Genomic DNA, 7,788 nt, shown 5'->3' with positions numbered 1-7,788 from the left:
TCCTGTGTCACGTGTCTCTTCCCCTACTTGGTAGCACCTTTGCGGCCCCTTTAACAGCTTCTGGGCTTCAGACTCCTCCTTGTCTAAAGAAAAACATAGGATAGTCTCAAAGAAAGTTCCTCCCAGACCTGCCTCTGACTCTATGACTTCCTGACCTTCAGACACCACTCACTGTATATACCTTCATTCACAGAGCCGAAGGCCCATTCAAATAGCTTTATAATACAACGTGAAACAAAGATGCATTAAAAACAAAAGACTGCTAGGAAACTCTCACTAAAATACTAAGAATGGTTGTGTCTGGATAGAAAAATATAAAATGATCTTTTTCTTTATTAATTTTGTGTTTGTTCTAAAATTTTCATATTGAAAGGAGCCTCCGGCCGGAGCCCAGACACAAAGCTTGGGGCTCGTTCCCCTTCCCTTGATCCCCCCACAATCCCCAGGCTTCCCCAATCCAGGGGACTCAGTGCCAGGACACCGCTATGGATGACATTTTCACTGAGTGCCAGGAGGGCAACGCGGTTGTGGTGCGCCTGTGGCTGGACAGCACGGAGAACAACCTCAACCAGGGCGATGATCATGGCTTCTGCCCCTTGCGCTGGGCCTACTGAGAGGGTCGCTCTGCCGTGGTTGAGATGCTGATCATGCAGGGGACACAGATTAATGTGGTGAGCCATGGGGATCACACCCCTGCACCTGGCAGCCAGTCATGGGCACCGTGACATTGTACAGAAGCTGTTGCAGTACAAGGCTGACATCAGCACAGTGAATGAGCATGGGGAGGTGCCCTGCACTATGCCTGTTTTGGGGGCCAAGACCAGGTGGCAGAGGACCTGGTGGCTAATGGGGTCCTTGTTAGCATCTGTAAGAAGTATGGAGAGACGCCTGTGGACAAAGCCAAGGCACCCCTGAGAGAGCTTCCCCGACAGCGGGCAGAGAAGATGGGCCAGAATCTCAACCGTATTCCATGCAAGGATACATTCTGGAAGGGAACCACCCACACTCAGCCCCGAAATGGGGCCCTGAGACAGCGGGCAGAGAAGATGGGCCAGAATCTCAACCGTATTCCATGCAAGGATACATTCTGGAAGGGAACCACCCACACTTGGTCCAGAAGTGGGGCCCTGGACAAACACTCTGGCATTGACTTCGAACAGCTCAACTTTCCAGTGAAGCTCAGCGAGAATCACTCTGGTAGGGCAATGACATTGTTGTGAAGGTGCTGAAGGTTCGAGACTGAAATACAAGGGGCTTCAATGAGCAGTGTCCCCAGCTTAGGATTTTCTCACATTCAAATGTGCTCCCAGTACGAGGTGCCTGCCAGTCTCCACCTGCTCCTCACCGCCCTCCCCATCACACACTGGGTGCCGTGTGGATCCCTCTACAATATACTACACAAAGACACCAGTTTCATTGTGGACCAGAGCCAGGCTGTGAAGTTTGCTTGGGACATGGCAAGGGGTATGGCCTTCCTACACACACTAGAGACCCTCCCTCCACATCAAGCACTCAGTAGTGCTTGAGGAGGACATGACTGCCCAAATCAGCATGGCCAATGTCAAGTTCTCTTTCCAGTGCCCTGGGCCCATGCATGCACCTGCCTGGGTGACCCCTGAAGCTCTGCAGAAGCCTGAAGACACAAACAGACGCTCAACAGGCATGTGGAGGTTTGCAGTGCTTCTGTGGGAACTGTTGACATGGGAAGTACCCTTTGCCGACCTCCCAACATGGAAATTAGAATGAAGGTGGCGTTGAAGACCTTCGGCCTACCATCCTACCAGGTATGTCCCCCCATGTGTGTAAGCTCATGAAGAGCTGCGTGAATGCAGACCCTGCTAAGCGCCCAAAGTTTGACATGATTGTGCCTATTCTGGAGAAGATGTAGAATAAATAGGATCAGAAGGTCCTTGCCTAAACTCCAGAGGTGTCAGGACATGGTTGGGGGAGTGTACATCCCCAAAACAGCAGGCCTCTGGTTACCTTCCCTGCTTTCTGTCATGTCTATCCCAGCCATGGGGCCCATCCGCTGCCCCCATCCCTACCTCTCTGGCTCCAAAAGGGGCTAGGGTCCGAACTTTTCACTTGCCACATGGTGTCTCCCAGCATGGAGAGAATCAGCCCCACCTGTCACAATAAAGTTTATTGTGAAAAAATAATAATAATAAAATTTTCATAATGAGAATATATTATTTTTTGATGGGATATTTAGATTTATTTTAAATACAGAAAATCTAATGGGTGTAATATGTTAAGACCTTATCAGGTGTCTCAGGTTTGAGAACTGTCTGAGAGAAAGGCCCTATAAAAGTAAGGGCCGTGTGCTCTTAGGGGAGTGGAAATGTCCAGAGAGCCATAAAGGGGTTAAAAGGTTTTCTAGAAAGACCCCAAGGGTAAACTTGTCTTTTTAAAATAAGGTTTCTGGAGCCAGACTCTGTCTTTAGTTTTTTTATCTGTAAAATTAACAAAAAAAAAAGCATTGCATTAAATGATGGTGATGATAGTTTGGGATGTACCTTAACTAAAGTTTCATCACCCGTTCCCAGCCTGGGCCTTCCCTATATCCCCTGTCTTCTGTCTCTTCTCTGTTTGGCATTTAGAGGGCAGTGCTAAGTCCTCTAGATCAAAATCACAGCTCTTCTGGAGCAGTGGGCATCACGGGGAAGTACTCATAAGGATACTGTGGATCTAAACGAGGTGCCCAGAGCTCACCCAGGCTATTCGCTGCCCCTGTCTAACAATGAGTCCCTCTCACGCCAAACCCATATTTCCATCACTCAGATATCTATGCAGGAGGGTATCTCACCAAAGTTCTACCACCTCTTTTCAGATCTCAGAGTCTAGAACGACAAGAGAGGGTAGTAATGAAATCATGGGCTTTGAATCAGACAAACCTGGGTCTGAATCCCAGCCTTGCCTCTTCTGAGCCATGTGATATTAAGGATGTTATTCAACCTCCTCGATCTCGCATTTTCTCTTATTGAAAATACAGATTGATACCTCGCTAATCACTCTGTTGGGGGTATAATATTTAAAAAGACAGAGGGTTTGGCACACAGCAGGAGTTAGATGCCTTCCCTCTCCTTAGTAACACAATTCCCTCCTGGTTCCACAAAATCCCATTTCCTCTTGCCCTAACTTCAGGAGATACTAAGAAACAACACACAATCTCCCAGGCAAAATACTTTTCCTAGGTTCAAGTCCCATACATCAATATCAGCAACAGAATTGACATCCAGCTCCTGCAACCCCAAGAAAGGTCTGCCCCGAAGATCCTGATCCTGCTACTTAGATTCTTTTCTCTTTATTTTATTTATTTATTTATTACTTTTTCCCTAGTTTCTTCTCTCTTTAAATTGAACACACACGAACACCTCCATCATATCCACGCTTCTCTAGCACCAGGTTGACTAAATATCTGAAGATATGCCCTGACCTTTCGCCACTGACTGACTGTCTTCAGATGTTGCCACTTTGATTATAATCCCTGCCTTCTCTTCCTATTATCTCAGACGCCAACCCCACGAGACACATTAAATACATAATGCATTCTGACTTGCATCTGGGCTATGCTGTCTGGTGTGGGGAGGTTACCGCAGAAGCATATGCCTGCTTCTTAAAATTCAATTATTCAAATTCAATTTCTTCTCTTGCTCCCAGTCCTCACCAGCACGTAGTCTGGGACTTTTCATCAGATCACTCCAACTGCCAGCACTGGAGCCAGAAGTTACTGGCTTCTGTTCAATTTGATTCAGCAGCCATTTGCTGTTGTTTTGGTTGTTATTTTTACTATGCACTGTTCCGAGCACTGAGGGCCCCAAAATGAAGAAGACAGTGTAGCAGTCCTTAAAAAATTTGTGTCCTGGTAGGTAAAGAGACTCATATGTGTTTAACCCCAGTAGTGTATGACAAGGGAAATTTTAGCATAAAAGATAAAGCAATGTAAGAGTACAAAGGCGAGAGCAATTAATTACTTCTGCTATGGGACTAAGGGATCAGTCAGACAAGATCTTTTATCTACGATACAGGTGGCAAAGCTCTATATGCTCACAGGAAACAGAGATTAGAGTCAACCAAAGCAGAATTAGGGTGCCAAGCATTGCTCTAAAGTCAGACAAGATCTTTTATCTACGATACAGGTGGCAAAGCTCTATATGCTCACAGGAAACAGGGATTAGAGTCAACCAAAGCAGAATTAGGGTGCCAAGCATTGCTCTAAGCTCAGGCGGGGGTGCCAGGTTTAGTAGGAATAGAAGAAACCACCGCCCCCAAAGAGCTGATGCCCTTTCTCAGCTCCACTCCTCAGCTCATGCTGTTCCCTTCCCACTGTGCACGGTGACCTCACCCTTATTTACCATCTGAAACCCCATTAATCCTACAAAGTTCCAAAACCATCTCCTTTGTGTATTCCTCACCCCCGACAGAACTAATGATGCTTCCCATACCATTTGGGGTTTTATTTTTACTGTTTGCTCCCATAGCATTTTTTGCTTTAACTCTAATGCCACTCACTAGTGACGGCTTTCTTTTGTAGTATGGATAATCTTAGAGCAGAAAGCCTGTCTTATTATTATTTGTGTCCCCTTACAGTAACTCACAGGTGCTTAGCACATCACAGACGCTAAGTAAATATTCCTTGCATGGAAAAGGCAGTGACAAATATAAACCTAGTAGAAAATATATATTGAGATATTAAGCATGTTTTTGGCCAAATTATAATGGGGCGTATTTACCACTTTTCTGAGCTAAAGAAACCTTTGTTCACTGCCTGCTCAAAATCTTCTTGGATATCTCAAATGTATCTCACACTGAATTCATTAATATCTCCCATGGCACTCCGGACTGGTCCTTTTCCAGTTCTCCCTCTTTCTTTGAAGGGCACCATGGTCCACACAAGGGTACGAGACAGAAGCCTAGGGGTGATTTTTAACATTTCTCTCCCCCTCACACCTCGTGTTACATCTTCTTGACTTTACTTCCCAAATATCTCTTGGTCTCCATCTCTGACATCTCTCCCTGGTTCTGATGGGCCATCGGCTGTCACCTGGAATACCGTGATAGCCGTCACTGCTGCCTCTCCCTCAGCCCCCTCCAATGCATTCCAGAGTACAAGTCCCCTCATGCTGCCTGGTGCCTTTCAGCCCTTTGGTTGCTTCTCACTGCTCTGGGCCAAAGCTGGAAACCTCTTCACAGACTTCAGGGCTGAGCATGGTCTTGCCCAGCAGTCAGCAAACTATTTTTGTAAAGAGCATAATAGTAAATGTTTTCAGCTTCATGGGTCAGGCCACCTCTGTTGCAAATACTCAGCTCTGCCTGTTGTAACTCAAAAGCAGCCATAGACAATACAAAAACAAATGAACATGGCTGCGTTCCAATAAAACTTTATAAAAATAGACAGTGGCCGGATCTTGCCTGGGGGCTGCAGTTCGCTGACCGCTGGCCTGGTCCATGATGACGGCTATAACTTCATCTTTCTCCACTTTCCCCTCCCCTCTCTGTGCTCCTGCCACACTGACCTTCCAGTTTTAAGACTTCACTTCCCCCCCACCCTCACCCCCACCACAGGCTTTTGTTCAGTCTGGTTCTCTTTTGTCTATGATGCTTTAGTTTCTTTTTCCTTTCCTTCTTTGCTAAGCTCATTCCTACTGATCCTTCAAATATTACCTAGACATGACTTCTTCAGGGGAACTTTTATTGATGCTCCAGCTAAGTCAAGTCACAAGGTCAATGCTTTAAAAACATGTCGTCTTCTTCCTTCACAGAACTCATGGCAATTTGTAAACACACGTGCATTCATGGGATGGTTTAAGTCTGGCCCCTCCCAGTTGACTGTAAGTTCTATGAAGGGAAGTTCTGTTTGCCATTTGGCTCCTGTACCTTCCTGGTGCGGTGCCTGGCACATAGTAGGCATTGTTGATGAATGAATAAACTGATGGGAAAATGCCAAAGACAGAGTGCATGGATACGAACAGTAATTGGAGAGACAGATGAAGGACTGACTGTGGTCACTGTATTAAGGTGGAAATTGTGACTTTCCCAGAAGCAATGTATCAATATATCTCAGAGCCTTAAAAATGTACATATCATTTGACTTAGGAATCCTACTCCTTGGAATTCTCTTAAGGAAATAACCATGGATGTATATAAAGATATGTATATACAGAAATATTTGTCATAGCATAATAACCAACTAATTGTAAACACATTGTAAACCATCTTAAATATCCAAAAAGTTATAGGAGATAAGTTAAATGAATCCATTAATTAAAGCCATGCAGATATTAATAATAATCTGTTAAAATTACGTTTATGGAGCATAGAGAATTTTTAGGGCAGTGAAACTACTCTGCAAGGTACTACAATGGTGGGTACATGTCGCTGTAAATTTATTCAAACCCGTAGAAGGTACAATACCAAGAGTGAAGCCTATGATGTGTCAAGGTAGGTTCATCAACTGTGACAAATGGACCCCTCTGACAGGGGGTGTTGGTACTGGGGGAAGCTGTGCCTGTGTGGGGACGGGGGTATGTGGGAAATCTCTGCACCTTCCTCTCAATTTTGCTGTGAATCTAAAACCACTCTTTTTTTAAAAAGTATATTAAAAATATATGAATAAATAATGAGTCATATTTAATGACTTTTGAGAAAATGATCGTTCCGTCAAGGCTAGCTACATAACTTGCAGAGCTCAGTGAAAAATGAAAATTTAGGGCCCTTAGCAGGAAAAAAGTACCTTTCCTTTCTTCCATGGTTTCTCATTTGACTTGACATGACACTTTTTATTTGCTATTTCATGTTGTTCCAAGTAAATAAAAATGAAAAATTTAAATTATTAGCATGAATTATACCTTTCTTCTTTCTATTGTGCAATGCAAGTTTAAAATGCAAATAAAACCAATTAACTCATTTGCAAAATCACCAAAATTATACAATTCCTATTTCAAAGTTCTTACACACATATGTATTTCTTTCTTGCCAGAACCGTGGAAGTGCTGCACAGAGTGAAGGCTTTTATTTCACCTCTTGATATACACGCAGTCTACCAAGGCTCTCTATGTCTGTCCTGCTGGCGAGTAAGGAAGACTGAAAGAAGGAACCACAGGTTGCCCTACTTTCCTCTTTCCTTCTATTTCGTCATTTCAAGAGGTTGGTAACAGAGGGAAATAACATGAGTAGGAAAGATAGAACTTTCCACGGTCCTTCAGATTTCTTAGAACCCCATTGTCTTCTTTCTGCATTAGAAGTAAGTTCTGGTTCAAGGGGAAAGCATGGCCTCCCAGGACTGTCAGCATTCAGCTGGAGATGTAACATGCTTACCTCATGCTCACTTTTAGTTCCCCAAAAGTCCTTTGCATCGTGGACCCATCGGAACTGTGTGCTCGTGGGGCACTTGTGAACGCCATATGCAAATTGGGCAGCAAGAACAGGAGGCACCCATATTGCATGTGTCTCCTCTGCTCACACATGTCCCATCGGACTGTGCTCACAAAACACGGGTTCAAAGATAAAATTAAGAATTTCTTGATGGCAGCAGCAGAGCACTAAACCACACACAGGCCACATGCTCATAAAACCAGCCCTGCATTTAAGTGGAAAATAATGATAGTTTGATCTTAATTTTGCTTTGAAAACATATACACACATGGATGCATGCACACAGGAATTTTAAAAAGACTGGAAGGATAGACACTGAAATATCAATATTATCTATTTCCAGATTTTATAAATGACTTCTATTTTTTCGCATTGTATTCTGCCATGTTTTCTACAGTAAACTTGTCTATTTGT

General features: G+C 44.1%; 1 pseudogene; it reads left to right on the top strand.

Moving 5' to 3' along the window:
- The first annotated feature begins 485 nt into the window (after positions 1–485).
- Positions 486–1,897, top strand: LOC103609098 (annotated as a pseudogene).
- Positions 1,898–7,788: the final 5,891 nt, after the last annotated feature.

The sequence above is a fragment of the Galeopterus variegatus genome, unplaced genomic scaffold (assembly GCF_000696425.1).
Source record: "Galeopterus variegatus unplaced genomic scaffold, G_variegatus-3.0.2 Scaffold9191, whole genome shotgun sequence".
Classification (NCBI taxonomy): domain Eukaryota; kingdom Metazoa; phylum Chordata; class Mammalia; order Dermoptera; family Cynocephalidae; genus Galeopterus; species Galeopterus variegatus.
The sequence above is the reverse complement of the archived record's forward strand: the minus strand, read 5'-3'. Positions and strand labels throughout refer to the sequence as shown.